Source organism: Ranitomeya variabilis, chromosome 2 (assembly GCF_051348905.1).
Source record: "Ranitomeya variabilis isolate aRanVar5 chromosome 2, aRanVar5.hap1, whole genome shotgun sequence".
Lineage (NCBI taxonomy): Eukaryota > Metazoa > Chordata > Amphibia > Anura > Dendrobatidae > Ranitomeya > Ranitomeya variabilis.
Genome location: NC_135233.1, coordinates 797,211,700 through 797,235,993, shown reverse-complemented (window position 1 = coordinate 797,235,993; position 24,294 = coordinate 797,211,700).

Sequence of the window (24,294 nt, the reverse complement as noted above, 5' to 3'; positions counted from 1 at the left end):
CATCATGGAACAAGCTAGCTTAGAAATGAATTCCTAAACACTTCTTTAGGCCATGTTCACACAATCCTTTTTTTGATCCTTTTTTTTTCAGGTCCTGATTTGGAAAACCCACTGTGCAGGGTACAGTACAATGTTACCCTATGGAAAACAAAAACCGCTGTGCCCACTATCCTTTTTTTCTCAGGCAAATCTGCGCGGATTTGCCTGCAGAAAAAAAGAAGTACCATGTCACTTCTTTCTGCGGATTCAGCTCCTGTTTTCAACAGGCACCAATAGGAAAGTGCTGTTGAAAACCTGCAGAGGAATCTGCAGAAGAAACTGCAGGAAAATCAGCAGTGCAGTTTTGCACTGCGCGTTTTCCAAATCAGGACCTGAAAAAAAAAGGATCAAAAAAAGGATCAAAAAAAGGATCGTGTGAACATGGCCTTAGAGAGAAATTTCAATGGTTTTGGGGTAGCAAATGACTAGGAGAATGCGATGCTGTCATTGATAACAAATTGAAAAATTGTCACTTTGTAAATTAGACAAAATGTTTTTATGGTAATGTGACTAGAAATACCATAGATTTCATGCTTGGGGAATATTCTACAGTAAATAAATTACAGGGTAGATAGAACTGGTAACATTACTCAAGTGTATTTATCTCTAAGGATGGGCAGACCGTGGATGTTCTGGTCCATCAGGTTCAGTTTGGGTACCAGAACATGAAATATATGAAACATTAATTGCAATACTTAGTGCAAGAACTGTTAGGGTTGGCAGATGGCACTAAATAAATATAAGTAATAAAGTGCAATAGCAACCCAGGACCACCGTGCAGAGATGGAAAACTGCTGCTAGTGAACAATGGCGGAATTGCAACAGCGAGTGATTGCTCGTGCATTTTTTTCAAAAATCGTATTCCGCAGTAGCATAGTTCTGTGTGGTAGCCTTGTGCCAAAAAACAAAAAAGGCCTCATATATCGTCGTGCTCCAAGTTTGGGCATTAGAGGCCGGTTTTCCACTGTTTTTGCTGTCTGTAAATCTACTTATATACAGTACTATTTTGCAGACCCCCTCGAAAAATACAGGCCACATATTTGGCAGTGTGGTATTTCCGTGACAGGCCTCATATATCTGCGTGCTCCAAGTTTGGGCATTTTAAGCTATTAGTCGATTTTTTTCCTGTCTGTGACTCTACTTATATACAACACTATTTTACATTTAAAAAAATTCTACACCCCCCCAAAAGATTAAGACACTCTGTTATGTCAGACGGTCTATTGTATCTGTGGTGGAAAAAGCTAGCCTTGTTCTTCTTTTTTTTTTTTTTTAAATTATACAAAACCCTAAAAAAAGTTAATAAAATCTGTAATGTCAGGCTGAGTTCTGTTGTACCTGGTTTAGAAAAATCGTGTTTCAACAGGCATATGTAGCATAGTTCTGTCTGCTAGCTTTGGTCAATTTTTTTTGGTTTATATTCACCAAAAAGAAAAAAAGACATAATTTAATACAGTCTGTTAAGGCAGACTGAGTCCTGGTGTATCTGTTTTTGAAAATCAAATTTCCGCAGTAGCATAGTTCTGTGTGGTAGCCTTGGGCCACTCTTTTTTTTTTTTTTTAAATTCACCAAAAAAACAAAAAAGACCTCATAAATCTGCGTGCTCCAAGTTTGGGCATTTTAGGCCAGTTTTCCACTGTTTTTGCTGTCTGTGACTCTACTTACAGGTCCTTCTCAAAAAATTAGCATATAGTGTTAAATTTCATTATTTACCATAATGTAATGATTACAATTAAACTTTCATATATTATAGATTCATTATCCACCAACTGAAATTTGTCAGGTCTTTTATTGTTTTAATACTGATGATTTTGGCCTACAACTCCTGATAACCCAAAAAACCTGTCTCAATAAATTAGCATATCAAGAAAAGGTTCTCTAAACGACCTATTACCCTAATCTTCTGAATCAACTAATTAACTCTAAACACATGCAAAAGATACCTGAGGCTTTTAAAAACTCCCTGCCTGGTTCATTACTCAAAACCCCCATCATGGGTAAGACTAGCGACCTGACAGATGTCAAGAAGGCCATCATTGACACCCTCAAGCAAGAGGGTAAGACCCAGAAAGAAATTTCTCAACAAATAGGCTGTTCCCAGAGTGCTGTATCAAGACACCTCAATGGTAAGTCTGTTGGAAGGAAACAATGTGGCAGAAAACGCTGTACAACGAGAAGAGGTGGCCGGACCCTGAGGAAGATTGTGGAGAAGGACCGATTCCAGACCTTGGGGAACCTGAGGAAGCAGTGGACTGAGTCTGGTGTGGAAACATCCAGAGCCACCGTGCACAGGCGTGTGCAGGAAATGGGCTACAGGTGCCGCATTTCCCAGGTAAAGCCACTTTTGAACCATAAACAGCGGCAGAAGCGCCTGACCTGGGCTACAGAGAAGCAGCACTGGACTGTTGCTAAGTGGTCCCAAGTACTTTTTTCTGATGAAAGCAAATTTTGCATGTCATTCGGAAATCAAGGTGCCAGAGTCTGGAGGAAGACTGGGGAGAAGGAAATGCCAAAATGCCTGAAGTCCAGTGTCAAGTACCCACAGTCAGTGATGGTGTGGGGTGCCATGTCAGCTGCTGGTGTTGGTCCACTGTGTTTCATCAAGGGCAGGGTCAATGCAGCTAGCTATCAGGAGATTTTGGAGCACTTCATGCTTCCATCGGCTGAAATGCTTTATGGAGATGAAGATTTCATTTTTCAGCACGACCTGGCACCTGCTCACAGTGCCAAAACCACTGGTAAATGGTTTACTGACCATGGTGTTATGACCCCAGTGGACAGGGTCTCAGAGGAACGTGTAAGTCTGCGAGATTCAAAAATCCAGCTCATAGGGCTGTGGTAACTGGGTTGACCAAATAGCTACTCCTAACGCCAACACTAGAAGTAGCCGGGGATCATGCCTACGGTGATCGCTAGATGACTCGCGCCAGCCGGAGAATCTAACTACCCCTAGGAGAAGAAAACAAAGACCTCTCTTGCCTCCAGAGAAAGGGACCCCAAAGCAAGATACAAGCCCCCCACAAATAATAACGGTGAGGTAAGAGGAAATGACAAACACAGAAATGAACCAGGTTCAGCAAAGAGAGGCCAGCTTACTAATAGCAGAATATAGCAAGATAACTTATCTGGTCAACAAAAACCCTATAAAAATCCACGCTGGAGATTCAAGAACCCCCGAACCGTCTAACGGTCCGGGGGGAGAACACCAGCCCCCTAGAGCTTCCAGCAAAGGTCAGGATACAGATTGGAACAAGCTGGACAAAAATACCAAACAAAACAAAAGCAAAAAGCAAGGAAGCAGACTTAGCTTGAAATACAGGAACCAGGATCATAGGACAAGAGCACAACAGATTAGCTCTGATTTCAACGATGCCAGGCATTGAACTGAAGGTCCAGGGAGCTTATATAGCAACGCCCCTGAACTAACGGCCCAGGTGAGGATATAGGAAAAGACAGAAGCTCCAGAGTCAAATCACTAATGACCACTAGAAAAAAAAAAGCAAAATCACAACAGTACCCCCCCCTTAGTGAGGGGTCACCGAACCCTCACCACGACCACCAGGGCGATCAGGACGAGCGGCGTGAAAGGCACGAACTAAATCGGCCGCATGAACATCAGAGGCGACCACCCAGGAATTATCTTCCTGACCATAGCCCTTCCACTTGACCAGGTACTGAAGCCTCCGCCTGGAGAGACGAGAATCCAAGATCTTCTATGATCCTGGTTCCTGTATTTCAAGCTAAGTCTGCTTCCTTGCTTTTTGCTTTTGTTTTGTTTGGTATTTTTGTCCAGCTTGTTCCAATCTGTATCCTGACCTTTGCTGGAAGCTCTAGGGGGCTGGTGTTCTCCCCCCGGACCGTTAGACGGTTCGGGGGTTCTTGAATCTCCAGCGTGGATTTTTATAGGGTTTTTGTTGACCAGATAAGTTATCTTGCTATATTCTGCTATTAGTAAGCTGGCCTCTCTTTGCTGAACCTGGTTCATTTCTGTGTTTGTCATTTCCTCTTACCTCACCGTTATTATTTGTGGGGGGCTTGTATCTTGCTTTGGGGTCCCTTTCTCTGGAGGCAAGAGAGGTCTTTGTTTTCTTCTCCTAGGGGTAGTTAGATTCTCCGGCTGGCGCGAGTCATCTAGCGATCACCGTAGGCATGATCCCCGGCTACTTCTAGTGTTGGCGTTAGGAGTAGCTATTTGGTCAACCCAGTTACCACAGCCCTATGAGCTGGATTTTTGAATCTCGCAGACTTACACGTTCCTCTGAGACCCTGTCCACTGGGGTCATAACACCATGGTCAGTAAACCATTTACCAGTGGTTTTGGCACTGTGAGCAGGTGCCAGGTCGTGCTGAAAAATGAAATCTTCATCTCCATAAAGCATTTCAGCCGATGGAAGCATGAAGTGCTCCAAAATCTCCTGATAGCTAGCTGCATTGACCCTGCCCTTGATGAAACACAGTGGACCAACACCAGCAGCTGACATGGCACCCCACACCATCACTGACTGTGGGTACTTGACACTGGACTTCAGGCATTTTGGCATTTCCTTCTCCCCAGTCTTCCTCCAGACTCTGGCACCTTGATTTCCGAATGACATGCAAAATTTGCTTTCATCAGAAAAAAGTACTTGGGACCACTTAGCAACAGTCCAGTGCTGCTTCTCTGTAGCCCAGGTCAGGCGCTTCTGCCGCTGTTTATGGTTCAAAAGTGGCTTTACCTGGGAAATGTGGCACCTGTAGCCCATTTCCTGCACACGCCTGTGCACGGTGGCTCTGGATGTTTCCACACCAGACTCAGTCCACTGCTTCCTCAGGTTCCCCAAGGTCTGGAATCGGTCCTTCTCCACAATCTTCCTCAGGGTCCGGCCACCTCTTCTCGTTGTACAGCGTTTTCTGCCACATTGTTTCCTTCCAACAGACTTACCATTGAGGTGTCTTGATACAGCACTCTGGGAACAGCCTATTTGTTGAGAAATTTCTTTCTGGGTCTTACCCTCTTGCTTGAGGGTGTCAATGATGGCCTTCTTGACATCTGTCAGGTCGCTAGTCTTACCCATGATGGGGGTTTTGAGTAATGAACCAGGCAGGGAGTTTTTAAAAGCCTCAGGTATCTTTTGCATGTGTTTAGAGTTAATTAGTTGATTCAGAAGATTAGGGTAATAGGTCGTTTAGAGAACCTTTTCTTGATATGCTAATTTATTGAGACAGGTTTTTTGGGTTATCAGGAGTTGTAGGCCAAAATCATCAGTATTAAAACAATAAAAGACCTGACAAATTTCAGTTGGTGGATAATGAATCTATAATATATGAAAGTTTAATTGTAATCATTACATTATGGTAAATAATGAAATTTAACACTATATGCTAATTTTTTGAGAAGGACCTGTATATACAGCACTATTTTGCATTAAAAAAAAAACAGGCCACATATTTGGCAGTGTGGTATTTCTGTGACAGGCCTCATATATCTGCATGCTCCAAGTTTGGGCATTGTTTGCCGGTTTCCCCATTTTTTTGCTGTCTCTTATTCAAGTATGCAGCAATATTCTGCAGCCCCCCCAAAAAGTACAGGCCACATATTTGGCAGCGTGTTATTTCCGTGAGAGGCCTCATATATCTGTGTGCTCCAAATTTGGGCATTTTAGGCCAGTTTTCCACTGTTTTTGCTGTCTCTTACTCTAGTTATATACAGCACTATTTTGCAGACTCCCCAAACAGTACAGGCCACATATTTGGCAGTGTGTTATTTCCGTGACAGGCCTCATATATCGTCGTGCTAAAAGTTTGGCCATTTTAGGCTGGTTTTCAACTATTTTTGCTGTCTCTTACTCTAGTTATATACAGCACTATTTTGCATTTAAAAAAATACAGGCCACATATTTTGCAGTGTGTTATTTCCGTGACAGGCCTCATATATCTCTGTGCTCCAAGTTTGGGCAATTTAGGCCGGTTTTCCACTGTTTTGGTGTCTGTTACTTTACTTACATACAGCACTATTTTGCATTTAAAAGAATTCTACAAACCCCCCAAAAAAATTTAAGACAGTCTGTCATGTCAGACTGAGGCCTGTGGTATTTGTGGTTGAAAAATCGTAGCTTGACAGGCATAAGTTTCATAGTTCTGTCTACTAGCCTTGTTCTTTTTTTTTTTTAATTATACAAAACCCTAAAACAAGTTTATATAGTCTGTTATGTCAGGCTGAGTTCTGTTGTATCTGGTTTCGAAAAATTGTATTTCAGCAGGCATACGTAGCATAGTTCTGTGTGCTAGCCTTGTGCCACTCTTTTTTTGGGGGATTTAAATTCAGCAAAAAGCCCCCAAAAATGTAATACAGTCTGTTATGTCAGGCTGAGGCCTGGTGTTTGTGTTTGAAAAATCATATCTTTGCAGGCATACTGATCAGATATCATTTAGCTCCATATAATTACATTTGTGTTGAGCTTTTGAAATAGTGCAGTAGTCTATTTAAAATGGGCAAGGCAAGGGATGGGGAAGTGGACATGATGTTGATGGTGCATGCAGAGGATGAGGCCGTGGCCAGGGTGAAAGTGGGCCACAACAAACACCCACATCTTCTTGCTTGACCTTCCTGTCCCAGTTTCTAGGGGACCACAGCACACCACTATTGAAGCCAGAGCACTGTGAAACAGTTGTTGGTTGGATAGCGGAAAAAGCTTCTAGTCAATTAGCCACCACCACCACCATGTCTTCCACACTGTCAAGTCTGAGTAGCTGTGAGTGTGGCCCAGATATTCCTCACCCTGATCCTCCTTCCTCCCACCATGCTGAGTGCCCTGAGACAACTGAACCCACACTTGGACACTCTGAAGAGCTGTTCAGCTTTCCATTTCATGATTCCGGACTCTCGGCTGGTCAACTTGAAGTGGGGACAGATGAGATCGCATGTAGAGCTGCCCAAAGCTTTGACCAGCCCCGGTCACATGAAGGCAATGGTTGGAAAGTGTCACAAGAGGTGGATGATGATGAGACACAATTGCCAGAAAGTCAGGAGGAGGAGCAGGGTGCGGATGTGGAAGACAAGGTGGTGGATGACTATGTGACTGACCCAACCTGGCAGGAGGACATGCATATCGAGGACTGCAGCACAAACAGGGAAGGAGACATATCCCCCAAAAGGCAGGAAGAAGCAGTGTGATAGGCACAGACAGAAGGTATGCATCCATTCCCCGTAACACCAACATGAGTGAAGTTGCCATTACAACTGTTAGATCTTCCTGAGTCTGGTTATTTTTTAAAGACTCTGCTGATAACCCCAAACAGGCTATTTGCAGCACCTGTCATGCCCGCATCAGCAGGGATAGCAAAACAATCAGCCTGACCACCACCAACATGATCAGGCACATGGCAGCAAAGCACCCGACTTTGTGGGCCGATCCTCAGGCTCCAGGAACACTGTCTGCAGGTGACACCACTGCTTCTTCCAATGTTTTGAGTAGAAGGCAAAGCCAATCCCCAGTCTACTGTGCATGTGAAGATTCCTCTAGCCCTGCACCTGTTGTTGCCCACAGTCAAGCAGCACCATCATTGAGCCCATCCACGTCCTAGTCCCAGCACAGCCTTCAGTTGTCTATACCCAAGTCTTTGGAATGCAAGCAGAAATACCCAGCTAACGCCCCACAGGCTACAGTCCTAAATTCTAACATTTCTCTTCTGCTTGTGCTCAAAATGTTGTCTTTTAGGCTTGTTGAGACAGAAGCTTTCCGCAACCTGATGGCGGCGGCCGTCCCAAGGTTCTCGGTCCCCAGTTGTCACTATTTCTCCCGGTGTGCCGTACCGGCATTACACCAGCATGTGTCCCACAACATTACCCGTGCCCTCAGCAATGCTGTAACAGGGAAAGTCCACTTAACCATGGACACATGGACAAGTGCTTGTGGGCAGGGACAGTACATCTCACTGACGGTACACTGGGTTAACATAGTGGAAGCCGAGACCCAGCCGAACCTTTGGATGGAACACATCCTCCCCACGCCGAGGATTGCTGGCCATACATCAATCAGAGTTGCCCCCACAATCTACAGCTCCTGCACCTCCTCCTCCTCTTCATCCTCCAACCTTGAAATCAACACATCAGTCAAGCCAAGTGGCAACAGGCTGTGCTGAAGCTAATCTGCATAGGTGACAAACCGGAAACCAAACCAACCACCAGACCCAAGGATGCACCAGGAAGACCAGACTGGATCATAAAAAACAATATCTTTATTAATTAACAGCAGCGATATAAGAATATAAAATCAAAATGTTAACAGAAAGTGTGCAAAACAGGACGGCGTATATAAAGAATAGATAAAAGGAAACCCATAAGCACAATTAGTGTGATAATCACTTATATAGCTGTGCAAGGTAAACAATCCCTAGAATCGGGGTATATAATTCCCTGAAATTTTATATAGAAAAAATGTCAAGAGGAAAAAACTATTATATCATAAAAAAAGAAACTCCCATAGTAATGTGCAATATTGCAAAAAAGTGCTTAAGTGCAATTAAACTAGGGAACTGGTCCATTCATATACATAGGAACTTTCCCTCAGATCCTACACAGTGCTAAACAGAACCAAAGTGCTAAGTGCTAAAAGTGAATTGTCAAGGGATAATATTAGTAATCGTTACCTTAGGGCACCACGCCGTCCTGAGTACGTGCCCACACCCGACGCGCGTTTCGGAACTAAATTCCTTCGTCAGGGGGTGGCGTTTAGGCATGTTAACCCCTTCCCGACATGTGACGGTATAGTACGTCACATGTCGGGACCCCCGCTTTGATGTGCGCTCCGGCGGTGAGCGCACATCAAAGTCGCGACATGTCAGCTGTTTTTTACAGCTGACATGTGCGCGCAATAGCGGCGGGTGAAATCGCGATCACCCGCCGCTATTAACTAGTTAAAGGGAACCTGTCACCACGTTTTTGGAAGATGGGATAAAAATAGCGTTAAATAGGGGCAGAGGTGGGCGTTACATTAGTGTGTGTGTTATGCGTTTATTACCCACCTAAGTTGCCGAAATAACTTTGCAAAGTCTCCGTTTTCGCCTGTCAATCAGGCTGGTCAGGTCACATGGGCGTGGTGTCTTCACCCAGATTTGGCGTAGTTTTCCGTTGGTGGCGTAGTGGTGTGCGCATGCCCAAAGTCCGGAATCCTCTTCCAGGGGATTTAAAATAGCGCGGTGTTCGTTATTGCATTGGTGATCGGTGGGCGCGGCCATCTTCCTTTGGCCGCGCGTGCGCAGAAGCGGCGCTCTGCTGGCCGCGGCTTCAGGAAAATGGCCGCGGGATGCCGCGCGTGCGCAGATGGATATCGCGGCGGCCATTTTCCTGAAGCCGCGGCCAGCAGAGCGCCGCTTCTGCGCACGCGCGGCCAAAGGAAGATGGCCACGCCCACCGATCACCAATGCAATAACGAACACCGCGCTATTTTAAATCCCCTGGAAGAGGATTCCGGACTTTGGGCATGCGCACACCACTACGCCACCAACGGAAAACTACGCCAAATCTGGGGGAAGACAACGCCCATGCGACCTGACCAGCCTGATTGACAGGCGAAAACGGAGACTTTGCAAAGTTATTTCGGCAACTTAGGTGGGTAATAAACGCATAACACACACACTAATGTAACGCCCACCTCTGCCCCTATTTAACGCTATTTTTATCCCATCTTCCAAAAACGTGGTGACAGGTTCCCTTTAAATGCCGCTGTCAAACTCAGACAGCGGCATTTAACTACCGCATCCGGCCGTGCGGCCGGATATGAGCGCATCGCCGACCCCCGTCACATGATCGGGGGTCGGCGATGTGTCAGGAAGGTAACCATAGAGGTCCTTGAGACCTCTATGGTTACTGATTGCCGGTGGCTGTGAGCGCCACCCTGTGGTCGGCGCTCACAGCACACCTGTAATTCTGCTGTGTAGCAGCAATCCTATGATCGCTGCTACATAGCAGAGCCGATCGGGCTGTGCCTGCTTCTAGCCTCCCATGGAGGCTATAGAAGCATGGCAAAAGTAAAAAAAAAAAGTTTTTAAAAATGTGAAAAAAATAAAAAAAATATAAAAGTTTAAATCACCCCCCTTTCGCCCCAATCAAAATAAATCAATAAAAAAAAAAACCAACCTACACATATTTGGTATCGCCGCGTTCAGAATCGCCCGATCTATCAATAAAAAAAAGCATTAACCTGATCGCTATATGGCGTAATGAGAAAAAAATTCGAAACGCCAGATTTACGTTTTTTTGGTCGCCACGACATTGCATTAAAATGCAATAACGGGCGATCAAAAGAACGTATCTACACCAAAATGCTATCATTAAAAACGCCAGCTCGGCACGCAAAAAATAAGCCCTCACCTGACCCCAGATCACGAAAAATGGAGACGCTCCGAGTATCGGAAAATGGCGCAATTTTGTTTTGTTTTGTTTTTTGCAAAGTTTGGAATTTTTTTTCACCACTTAGGTGAAAAATAACCTAGTCATGTTAGGTGTCTATAAACTCGTAGTGACCTGGAGAATCATAATGGCAGGTCAGTTTTAGCATTTAGTGAACCTAGCAAAATAGGCAAGCAAAAAACAAGTGTGGGATTGCACTTTTTTTGCAATTTCACTGCACTTGGAATTTTTTTCCCGTTTTCTAGTACACGACATGCTAAAACCAATGATGTCGTTCAAAAGTACAACTCGTCCCGCAAAAAATAAGCCCTCACATGGCCAAATTGACGGAAAAATAAAAAAGTTATGGCTCTGGGAAGGAGGGTAGCGAAAAACGAAAATGGAAAAACGGAAAAAGCTCCGGGGGTGAAGGGGTTAAATGTGTTTATATAGTGGGCACGTAAGAAAAATCCTAATGGGAGCTGGAGCATTTCCTGGCCAATATCGGCACATGCGCAGACAGAACTCCTTCCCATAATGCGTATCGCCGATGATGTCAGCCGAAGCACTGTCGGTGCGTGCGCAGCCAGGAGGATTCAGAGTCTCCCTCCACCATACCACGAGACCGAACGTACGGGATTAGTTACCCGACGTTGCCAAGGTAATCGCGGTGCAAGAGGCAGGAGACCCCGAACGCAGGCCACGCATGCGCACTGACCGGACCGTACACCATGAGCGGCACAAGGTGAAAGTGAGCTCTATCGCCTCTAAGAACAAAAGGGCATTATAATGCTCTAAATTGAACAAAATTATACAACTAAAGCAATACACAAGAAGAGGGAAAAAATATAAAATTAAAATAAGAATAATTAATAAAACAAAAGTGAAAGATCAATACCCCACAAAATATATATAAAAAGTAAATGTGAAAGTGGAATAAATAATCCACCATGTATCAGACAAAGCAAGATATATAATTGCTCCAAATTTTTGTCTGATGCGAGGGTAACAGTAAATATATAAATAATTAAAAAATTATATATAAATTGAATCATGCATCAGACAGCTCAGGCTGTGTAATTACTCCACATCAATGTCTGATACAAAAAAACAGAAAGTGTATCAATACAACAAGATATAAAATATATAAAAATAATAATAATGACATTCTTAAGTGACTATGCACTACACCTAGTGAAATACAATTAAGTATAGTTAATCTCTCTTTTCTTTAAGTATAAGGTTGGAGGTGAATCCATCCTGTTGTAGGGATATTGCCATAATCCATCCTATATTAGTCCATATATGCGAAATAGATGTCATCACATTGAAGGAGAATGGACCACCCGATAACCCAGGATAACGGATCATCAGATAACTCGTTCTCGGATCGCTAGATCAGGTAAGAATAAAAGGAATACCCTGAAATTTATAAAGAGGACAATGTAAAATACAATGGTAAAAGTTTAAAACCGCCTAAAACAACCAAAGGTGATATAAAAGGGGGTTACAAAAAAGGGGCAAAGCTTATGTTCTCATTTAGGCCATAGGGGGAAATAGTTTCTAATGTCCAGATCCATTTCGTTTCCATCTGGGCTAGGGGTGTACTGATTTTACCCCCCCCCCCCCCTCTCCCTGGATTTAATCAAATCTATACCAATCACTTTCAATAGAGTGGCATCACAGTCATGATGGATTTTAAAGTGTTTGGGAATTGTTTTTAACAGGGAAACATCATCCACTTCTTTTGCCGCTTGTATTCCCAGGACATGCTCACGTACACATATTTTCAATTGGCGACTTGTGAGTCCTACATATATAAGAGATCACGGGCATGTGGCGTAATAAATTACAGCTTTAGAAGTACAAGTTATTACATGCTTTATCTTGTATGTAACCGTTTTTTGGGAGTTTAAAAAAGTTTGTGCTCTCAAAATGTTAGGGCATGCCACGCATTTACCACATGGCTTACATCCCATTTGGGGCCTAGAGTTAGACAAAAAAGAAGATGTTGTATTTGTGTAATGGCTTTTAACAAGCTGGTCTCTTAATTTTTTGGATCTTCTATAGGTAATATTTGGTTTCTCCCCTATATATCTCGATAGTATTGGATCGGCCTGTAGAATAGACCAAGATTTGGCCATATAAAATCGCATAAGGTCAGTTTGACCATGATGCGTTGTAATAAAACGAGCAATTTGGCTCGAAGTAGATGGTTTAGTGGAATACAAAGCCTGATGCCTCGTTATATTTTTAGCTCCATTATAGGCCTTCTTGATTGACCGTTTGCTATAGCCACGGTCTAGGAATCTCTTACAGAGATCCTTGGCCTGTTCTTCAAAATCAAGATCTTCTAAACAGATCCTACGTAATCGCAGGAACTGACCTGTAGGAATAGAATGTGTCATAGCTGGGGGATGTTCCGATGTCGCATGCAGCAACGAATTTACTGCAGTCTCCTTGCGAAACAAATTTGTTTGAAGGCAGTTATTTCCACCTCTCCGAACATGAACATCTAGAAATTCTATCTGGTCTTTGTCATATTTATACGTCAAATGTATATTATTAGTATTACAGTTTAACATTGACATGAATTCCCGGAGTGTCTCAATAGATCCCTGCCAAATAAAGAATATGTCATCAATATAGCGCATCCATATGGGGATGCGCTCGATTGATGACATCTGACCAGACATAAAGAGGTCCCTCTCCCACAGCCTCAGGAAAAGGTTTGCATAAGTAGGTGCAAAAGAAGCACCCATCGCAGTGCCCTGGAGCTGCAGGTAGAGGGACCCCTTAAAAAATAAAAAATTATGTGATAATGAAAATTGTAATAATTGGACCACCAATTGGCTCATAGAAGGAATCATAGGAGAGCAGTCGGCAAAGTATTGCACCGCCTGAATACCATCACTGTGGCGTATATTGGTATACAAGGACTCCATGCCACAAGTTACCAGGATAGTATCGGTGTCAATATGTAAACCATCCACCTTTTTGAGAAACTCATTGGTATCTTTGATGTATGACAGAAGTATTTCAACAAGAGGTTGTAATTTAGCGTTTATGAATTTATTCACGTTTTCCAGATAGTTGCCACACCCTGAGATAATGGGTCTCCCAGGGGGGTTTTCACTGTTCTTGTGTACTTTGGGTAACAAGTACAGCGTTGATATCATAGGTTCTGGCATCTGAAGTGCCAAAAATAATTCCTTAGTTATTACCTCTGTTTCCATAGCTTCCTTTAAGATAATTAAAAGTTCTGACCTAAATTTCTCAAGGGGATTAAAGGTCAATTTTCGGTAACATACCCTATCCCTCAATTGCCTAAAAGCTTCAGTCTTGTATAGCGTTATTGGCCAAATCACCACATTTCCACCCTTGTCAGCCGGTTTAAACACCACATCATCAAGTTCTTGTAACCTTTTAAGTCCAGATTTTTCTTTTTTATTCAAGTTATCAAATCTAGGATAGCGAGGGATGTTCTCAAAATCCCTACTGACTGTCCTAACAAATACATCAATCGTGGGATAGGCTGACAAAGGTGGAAGTCTGTGAGATCGAGGTTGAATACACTTAGGGACCTTACCTCCCTGAGGTTCATCATGTTCTTGTGCCAATTCATTCAGGGTTGCTAGTGCCTCCTGTTCCGCCTCTGTAGGAAACATTTGGAGTAAACTTTCATTGTGAAAATGCCATTTGAAAATATGTTTCCTAGCAAATAAGTGCAGGTCCTTAATGGTCGTAAATCTATCAAATTGCGCTGATGGACAAAACATTAGTCCTCTGCACAAGATATCAATTTCAACATCCGAAAACACATGTGAGCTCAGACTAATTACCTTCAAAGAACTTTTGTTCTCATAATTTTCTGGCGAATAATCATAAGTGCGCTTTGTTGGTGCATCACGTAATTCTCTCTTGCGTTTCGGGGTTGAATTTGTTGAAATGGTGGATAAGGCGGAAGAGGAGGCAGCAGATATGTCACATACAGGTTGATTCGACGAGGTTGATGGATTCCGATCCCTGATGTTTTCATTGGATTGGTGCTTACTAGTGTTGAGCATTCCGATACCGCATGTATCGGGTATCGGCCAATACTTGCGGTATCGGAATTCCGATACCGAGATCCGATACTTTTGTGGTATCGGGAATCGGAATCGGATGTTCCCAGTGTATGGTTCCCAGGGTCTGAAGGAGAGGAAACTCTCCTTCAGGCCCTGGAATCCATATCCATGTAAAAAATAAAGAATTAAAATAAAAAATAGGGATATACTCACCCTCTGACGCGCCCTGGTAGTAACCGGCAGCCTGCTTTGCTTAAAATGAGCTCGTTCAGCACCTTCCATGACGTCACGGCTTCTGATTGGTCGCGTGCCGCTCATGTGACCGCCACGCGACCAATCACAAGCCGCGACATCATCCCTCAGGTCCTAAATTCCCTTCTAGGAATTTAGGACCTGAGGGATGATGTCACGGCTTCTGATTGGTCGCGTGGCGGTCACATGAGTGGCACGCGACCAATCAGAAGCCGTGACGTCATGGAAGGTACTGAACGCGCTCATTTTAAGCAAAGAAGGCTGCCGGTTCACAGCGGTAAGGTCCAGGCTGCGTCGGAGAGGTGAGTATATCAATATTTTTTATTTTAATTCTTTATTTTACACATTCATATGGATCCCAGGGCCTGAAGGAGAGTTTCCTCTCCTTCAGACCCTGGGAACCATCAGGGATACCTTCCAATACTTGAGTCCCATTGACTTGTATTGGTATCGGGTATCGGTATCGGCGAGATCCGATACTTTGCCGGTATCGGCCGATACTTTCCGATACCGATACTTTCAAGTATCGGACGGTATCGCTCAATACTAGTGCTTACGCCATCTATAAATCTTCCCACTGGACACTGCACCTAAACTCAGGGCCAGTGTATAACACAACACAATGTAAGTGGCAGAACGTGGCTGGCTGATATACGACAAACTAACAGAACTGACGTATATCCACATTGTGACAATTTGAATCTCCCTTTTTTGGGGGGGAGACTGCACCAAAACTCAGGCAGCCCAGTGTATAACACAACACAATGTAAGTGGCAGAACGTGGCTGGCTGATATACGACAAACTAACAGAACTGACGTATATCCACTTTGTGACAATTTGAATCTCCCTTTTTTGGGGTGGAGACTGCACCAAAACTCAGGGCCAGTGTATAACACAACACAATGTAAGTGGCAGAACGTGGCTGGCTGATATACGACAAACTAATAAAACTGACGAATATCCACTTTGTGACAATTTGAATCTCCCTTTTTTGGGGGGGAGACTGCACCAAAACTCAGGCAGCCCAGTGTATAACACAACACAATGTAAGTGGCAGAAAGTGGCTTGCTGATATACGACAAAGTAACAGAACTGACTTATATCCGCTTTGTGACAATTTGAATCTCCCTTTTTTTGGGGGGAGACTGCACCAACACTCAGGGCCAGTGTATAACACAACACAATGTAAGTGGCAGAACGTGCCTGGCTGATATACGACAAACTAACAGAACTGACGTATATCCACTTTGTGACAATTTGAATCTCCCTTTTTTGGGGGGAGACTGCACCAAAACTCAGGCAGCCCAGTGTATAACACAACACAATGTACGTGGCAGAATGTGGCTGGAAGATATATGAAAAAATCCAAGGACTGTAGTACAATTTCAATCTCCCTACAATGATCTCAGGACAAGTATGGCAGCAATACAAAGGACTGCTGCACACAAAAGTGTGGACAAATAAACAAGATAACTGTGCAGAAAGGAGCAACAGGATTTATGCTTTTAAAAAAGCAGTTGGTTTGCACAGCAGCGTGCAAACAGCAATGCAGCTATCAGGGAGCCTTATAAGGCAGCCTAATAAGCTACAGAGCTGATGCACAAAAATATACCCTCCACTGTCCCTGCAAATTATAGGTGGTGTTGGACAGTGGAAATCGCTACAGCACAAGCGGTTTGGGGGTTAATCTTCCCTCCCTAACTATATCCCTTCTTCTGATGAAGCTGCAGCAACCTCGCCCTATGCTAAGATCGGCAGAAGTAAGATGGCGGTCGGCGTGCACGCCCCTTTATAGCCCATGTGACGCCGCAGAAAGCAAGCTAATCACTGTCATGCCCTTCTCTAAGATGGTGGGGACCAAGACCTATGTCATCACGCTGCCCACAATCTCCGTCCTCCTTCATTGGCTGACAAATGGTGCTGAACGCGTCATACGAAACGCGACTTTGGCATGAAGATCGCCGACTGCATGGCCGATCCCACACTAGGATCGTGTCAGGTTTCATGAAACCTGACTGTTAGGAGTTGAGTTCCCACCACTGCACAGGGGGAATCTCGAGCCATGTCTGCTGCAGTCTCCCATTCTGCATCAGCCGCAGTGGAGCCTGCTCAGCGGAGACGTCGGTCCCAGCGTCTCACTGAATCTGGTACTGTGCAAAGGGTTGCTGCTGCCTCTCCAGGCTCTGCTATTGTACCCTGCACTGGTCTGCGGTGAGCAGGCTTTTCTGGGACTAAGTCCTGCTTTGCACACACTGAGCATGCCCATGGTAAGATCTCTCAGTGGAGATCAAGGGTCACATGCTCAGGTACTGCAGCAACTTCCATTGGTCCTCCAGGAAGGTCATGTACCTGATCAAGTTCTGTGGAAGTCTTCCATTGGTCCTTCTTGGAAGGTCCTGAAGTTGCTGCAGCTATAAAAGGTTCTCATGACCGCACGGCCATGCGCTAGTGTCAATTTATGTATGAACTCAGCGCCAGTGTGGTCATGTGTGTGTGTGTATTCAGGGACCCAGCTGAAATAAGCCCCTAGAATGCTGGCACCTCCAGCGAGGAGTTTTATGCGTGTGTATTCAGATACCCGGCTGAAATAAGCCCCTAGAATGCTGGCACCTCCGGCGAGGAGTTTCATGTGAGTGGATTCAGGGCTGGCGTATAGCCATCAGAATTCTGGCTCCACCGGAGAGAAGCTGCGTGTTTGCATTTGACTGCATGACCACCATCTGCTCTACTAAGTAGCTGTGTTCCCCTGTGAAGCTAACAGGGTACAGCATTCTGTTTACTAATGGACTCTGTGCAGTAACAGAGTTCGTTTACACTACTATATTGTACTGCCATATCTAGCAGCAGGTTCTTTCCTGCATGGTGGATCCCGGGTTGCGAACGCACCAACTACTACTAATAAATATATATTCGGTGCGTTCCGCCAACCCTAACAGTACCCTAGCGCCAGGATCTGGCTAAATATGGCGGATGAACAGTGATTGCAGGGGTACATCCAGCTGCTGGAGGGCCGGTTGGCATCTCTCGAGCGTGCAACCTTGGCGGTGGATGTTACCGCAATAGCTGTTCAGGCTGCTAGCATGGCTGCAGCAGCTTTACCCACTGCCACCTCTGTTCCAACCTTATCTCACCTCCCATTGCCTGAAAAATTCTCTGGGGACAGTAATTCCTGTAGGGGTTTCGTGAGCCAGTGTGGAATACATCTCGAGCTCCTGGCTGCACGTTTTCCTACAGAGCGGGCAAAGGTGGGATTTATAATTTCTCTTCTGTCTGACAGAGCTTTGGAGTGGACTACGCCGCTGTGGGAGTGCAGCGATCATGTGGAGCGGAGTGTTCCTCAGTTTCTGAGCACTCTGAAACAGGTCTTTGCAGGACTTCAAGTCACCCATAATACGGCGCTCCAACTGCTGGCATTGACTCAGGGTTCGACCATGGTTAGTCATTTTGCCGTCCACTTCTGGACGTTAGCGTCTGAGTTGGAGTGGCCAGATAAAGCCCTCATCCCTGTATTTTGGAGGGGACTGGCTGACCATGTGAAGGACGCTTTGTGTTATGATCTGGTGACCTTGGAGCCGCATGAAACTTTCTCTGGAGTCGGTGGAACCTGCACTGACTGCAAATCCTGAACTAACACCGCAACTAGAAGTAGCCGTGGGGTGTGCCTAACATACCCTAGACACCTCGACACAGCCGGAGGACTAAATACCGCTAAAGATGGAAATAGGAATGCTACCTTGCCTCAGAGCAGACCCCCAAAGGATAGGCAGCCCCCCACGAATAATGACTGTTAGTAGGAGAAGAATAGACACACGCAGGTAGAAAACAGGATTTAGCAAAAGAGGCCACTCTAGCTAAATAGGAAAGGATAGGACAGATTACTAGGCGGTCAGTATTAAAACCCTTCCAAAAATATCCACAGCAGATAATACAAAAAGTTCCACAATCTAACTAAAGACATGGAATGTATATCTGTAACTCCAGAGAATCCAACAAGACTGAGAAAATACTGACACAATCTAAGCTGGACAAGAAAACACAAAGAATAGCACTGAATTGTGAAGCACATAGCATGTGTGCCACAGGAAAAAAAAAACAGACACTTATCTTTGCTGATTTGGCAGAAAGGCAGGAGGAACCAAGCAGAGGTCCAACACCTCCCAACAACAATTGACAACTGGCAAGGACTAATGAATCCTGCTCGCCTAAATACCCCAGTCAGAACTGCAATCAGCAGATACACCTGACCAGGACTGCAACTCAGGGGCAACTGCATTACCACCTACAACCACCGGAGGGAGCCCAAAAGCAGAATTCACAACAGTACCCCCCCTTGAGGAGGGGTCACCGAACCCTCACCAGAGCCCCCAGGCCGATCAGGACGAGCCAGATGAAAAGCATGAACCAAATCAGCAGCATGGACATCAGAAGCAAAAACCCAAGAATTATCCTCCTGGCCATAACCCTTCCATTTGACAAGGTACTGAAGCCTCCACCTCGAAAAACGAGAATCCAAAATCTTCTCAACCACATACTCCAACTCCCCATCAACCAAAACAGGGGCCGGAGGATCAACAGAGGGAACAACGGGCACCACATATTTCCGCAATAAAGATCTATGGAAGACATTATGGATAGCAAAAGAGGCCGGAAGCGCCAATAGAAAAGACACCAGATTAATAATCTCAGAAATCCTATAAGGACCAATAAACCGAGGCTTAAACTTAGGGGAAGAGACCTTCATAGGAACATGACGGGAAGACAACCAAACCAAATCCCCAACCCAAAGCCGGGAACCAACACACCGACGACGGTTAGCAAAACGTTGAGCCTCCTCCTGAGACAACACCAAATTGTCCACCACATGAGCCCAAATCTGCTGCAACCTGTAAACCACAGAATCCACACCAGGACAGTCAGAAGGTTCAACCTGCCCAGAAGAAAAACGAGGATGAAAACCAAAATTACAAAAAAAGGCGAAACCAAAGTAGCCGAACTAGCCCGATTATTAAGGGCAAACTCGGCCAAAGGCAAAAAGGCCACCCAATCATCCTGATCGGCAGACACAAAGCATCTCAAATAAGTCTCCAAAGTCTGATTAGTTCGCTTGGTCTGGCCATTTGTCTGAGGATGAAATGCAGAAGAAAAAGACAAATCAATGCCCAGCCTAGCACAAAAGGCCCGCCAAAACCTAGAAACAAACTGGGAACCTCTGTCGGACACAATATTCTCCGGAATAACATGCAAACGAACCACATGCTGAAAAAACAACGGAACCAACTCTGAAGAGGAAGGCAATTTAGGCAAAGGCACCAAATGAACCATCTTAGAAAACCGGTCACAAACAACCCAGATAACCAACATCCTCTGGGAAACCGGAAGATCAGAAATAAAATCCATAGAAATATGCATCCAGGGCCTCTCAGGGACCGGCAATGGCAAAAGTAACCCACTAGCACGGGAACAACAAGGCTTGGCCCACGCACAAGTCCCACAGGACTGCACAAAAGAACGCACATCACGTGACAACGAAGGCCACCAGAAGGACCTACCAACCAAATCTCTGGTACCAAAAATACCAGGATGACCAGCCAACACAGAACAGTGAACCTCAGAAATCACTCTACTAGTCCATCTGTCAGGAACAAACAATTTCCCCACAGGACAGCGGTCAGGTCTATCAGCCTGAAATTCCTGAAGAACTAGAAGAAGTAAATCAGGGGAAATGGCAGAAAGGACCACCCCTTCTTTCAGAATGCCGACCGGTTCAAGGACCTCAGGAGAATCAGGCAAAAAACTCCTAGAAAGGGCATCAGCCTTAATATTCTTAGAACCCGGAAGATATGAAACCACGAAATCAAAACGGGAAAAAAACAAGGACCATCGAGCCTGTCTAGGACTCAGCCGTTTGGCAGACTCGAGGTAAATCAAATTCTTATCATCGGTCAGGACCACAATACGGTGCTTAGCTCCCTCAAGCCAATGTCGCCACTCCTCAAACACCCACTTCATAGCCAACAACTCCCGATTGCCAACATCATAATTGCGTTCAGCAGGCGAAAACTTGCGGGAGAAGAAGGCACACGGTTTCATCGAAGAACCAACAGAATCCCTCTGAGACAAAACGGCCCCTGCCCCAATCTCAGAAGCATCAATCTCAACCTGAAACGGAAGAGAAACATCTGGTTGGCGCAACACCGGAGCAGAAGTAAATCGGCGTTTAAGCTCCTGAAAGACAGAGACAGCCGCAGAGGACCAATTCGCCACATCAGTGCCTTTTTTCATCAAATCAGTCAAGGGTTTAACCACACTGGAGAAGTTAGCAATGAAACGGCGATAAAAATTTGCAAAACCCCAAAATTTTTGAAGTCTCTTCACGGATGTGGGTTGAATCCAATCATGAATGGCCTGAACCTTAACCGGATGCATTTCCATAGATGAGGGAGAAAAAATAAATTCCAAAAAAGAAACCTTCTGCACCCCAAAGAGACACTTAGACCCCTTCACAAACAAGGCATTGTCACGAAGGATCTGAAATACCATCCTGACCTGTTCCACATGAGACTTCCAATCATCGGAAAAAATCAAAATATCGTCCAAATATACAATCAAGAATTTATCAATATAAGTCCGGAAGATATCATGCATGAAGGATTGAAAAACAGATGGAGCGTTAGTGAGCCCGAATGGCATCACAAGGTATTCAAAATGGCCTTCGGGCGTATTAAACGCAGTTTTCCATTCATCACCCTGCTTAATACGAACAAGATTATATGCCCCCCGAAGGTCAATCTTCGTAAACCAACTAGCCCCCTTAATCCTAGCAAACAAATCGGAAAGCAAAGGTAAAGGGTATTGAAACTTGACCGTGATCTTATTCAAGAGGCGATAATCAATACAAGGTCTCAAGGAGCCATCCTTCTTAGCAACAAAAAAAAACCTGCTCCCAACGGTGAAGAAGATGGCCGAATATGCCCTTTCTCCAAAGACTCCTTAACATAACTCCGCATGGCGGTATGTTCAGGCACAGACAGGTTGAAAAGTCGGCCCTTAGGAAACTTACTGCCTGGAATCAAGTCAATAGCACAATCACAGTCCTTATGCAGTGGAAGGGAACTGGACTTGGGCTCATCGAATACATCCTGAAAATCAGACAAAAACTCTGGAATTTCAGAAGAGGAAGAAGAGGAGATTGACATCAAAGGAACATCATTATGAACCCCCTGACAACCCCAACTAGTCACAGACATAGATTTCCAATCCAACACAGGATTATGCACCTGCAACCATGGGAAACCCAGCACGATAACATCATGCAAATTATGCAACACCAGAAATCGACAATCTTCCTGATGGGCTGGCGCCATGTGCATAGTCACCTGTGTCCAAAAATGGCTTATTTTTAGCCAAAGGTGTAGCATCAATCCCCCTTAAAGGAATAGGGTTCTGCAAAGGCTGCAAGGGAAAACCACAACGCCTGGCAAACTCAAAATCCATTAAGTTCAAGGCGGCGCCTGAATCCACAAAGCCATGACAGAAAATGATGACAATGAGCAGATCAAGGACACCGATAACAGAAATTTAGGTTGTACAGTACTGATAGTAAATGAACTAGCGATCCTTTTTGTCCGCTTAGGGCAGACTGAAATGACATGAGAAGCGTCGCCACAATAATAACACAACCTATTCTGACGTCTTAATCCTTGTCGTTCCGTTCTAGACAAAATCCTATCACATTGCATTGGCTCAGGACTTTGCTCTAAGGACGATGCCACAGCGCGCACAGTTTGACGCTCCCGCAAACGCCGATCAATCTGAATGGCCAGAGACATAGAATCACTCAGACCGGAAGGCGTGGGAAACCCCACCATAACATCTTTAACGGATTCAGAAAGACCCTTTCTGAAAATTGCCTCCAAAGCATCATCATTCCATTTAGTCAACACAGACCATTTTCTAAATTTCTGACAATACAATTCTGCCGCCTCTTAACCCTGAGACAGGGCCAACAAGGTTTTCTCCGCTTGATCCACAGAATTCGGTTCATCATATAATAGTCCTAAAGCCTGAAAAAAGGAATCTACATTAAGTAAGGCCGGATTCCCAGATTCCAGGGAAAATGCCCAATCCTGTGGATCGCCACGCAGCAGGGAGATGACAATTTTAACCTGCTGAATGGAATCACCGGAGGATAGCGGTCTCAGAGCAAAAAACAGTTTACAATTGTTTTTAAAACCCAAAAATTTGGACCTATCACCAAAAAACAAATCAGGAGTAGGAATCTTCGGCTCTAAAGCAGGAGTCTGAACAATATAATCAGAAATATCCTGTACCCTAGCAGCAAGCTGGTCTACACGAGAAGCTAATTCCTGAACATCCATGCTGGCACAAGACTCCTCAGCCACCCATAAATAAAGAGGGAAGAGAAGATAAAACAGACAGCAGAAAAAAAAATGGCTCAACACCTTTCTTCCCTTCTTCTGAGATGCATTTAACTCATTATTGGCCAGTTGTACTGTTATGATCTGGTGACCTTGGAGCCGCATGAAACTTTCTCTGGAGTCGGTGGAACCTGTATTGACCGCAAATCCTGAACTAACACCGCAACTAGAAGTAGCCGTGGGGTGTGCCTAACATACGCTAGACACCTCGACACAGACACTTATCTTTGCTGATTTGGCAGAAAGGCAGGAGGAACCAAGCAGAGGTCCAACACCTCCCAACAACAATTGACAACTGGCAAGGACTAATGAATCCTGCACGCCTAAATACCCCAGTCAGAACTGCAATCAACAGATACACCTGACCAGGACTGCAACTCAGGGGCAACTGCATTACCACCTACAACCACCGGAGGGAGCTCAAAAGCAGAATTCACAACAGCTTTGGCCAGTAGGGAGATTCCCGCCACACTGTAGGAGCTCAATGCTGTATCAACTCGCATAGACTTTCGTTTTCACGAGCGAAGGTTGGAGCGAGCCCAGTGTAGGCAGAGGTTTCGGCTGGCTCCCACCTTTGCCAGACCTATGGAATCTCCGGTCCAGGCGTCCGAGTCACATGAGGCCATAGAGGTGTCACGAGCGGGGTCCAAGCTCCGGTCCGCTCATGCACTTAAGGTCTGTCATGTTTGCCGGCAGTCAGGACATCTTGCCTCCAAGTGTCCTCAGTGGTCGGGGAAACGTCAGCGTCTAGTGGCAGTTGGAGGAGGTACACTAGACACAGCGACGTTTGCCTCTAAGTTCTCCTTCAAGGGGACAATTACCATAGGCCCATCCACTCTTATGCTAGAGCTATGCGTGGACTCTGGGGCGGAGGGTAATTTTATGTCATCCGCTTTCGCCCAGCGACACGCAATACACCTGGTGATGCTCCCCAAACCAGTAACCGTTCGAGTGGTAAATGGGTCGACACTACCCTTACAGATTACACACCAAACCATTCCTTTTACTCTTTCTGTACCTCCATCACATCAGGAGATTATCTCTCTATTAGTCCTTCCTGAGGGAATTGATGAGGTCCTTATGGGGATACCATGGCTACGCTATCATTCTCCTCATATAGAGTGGTC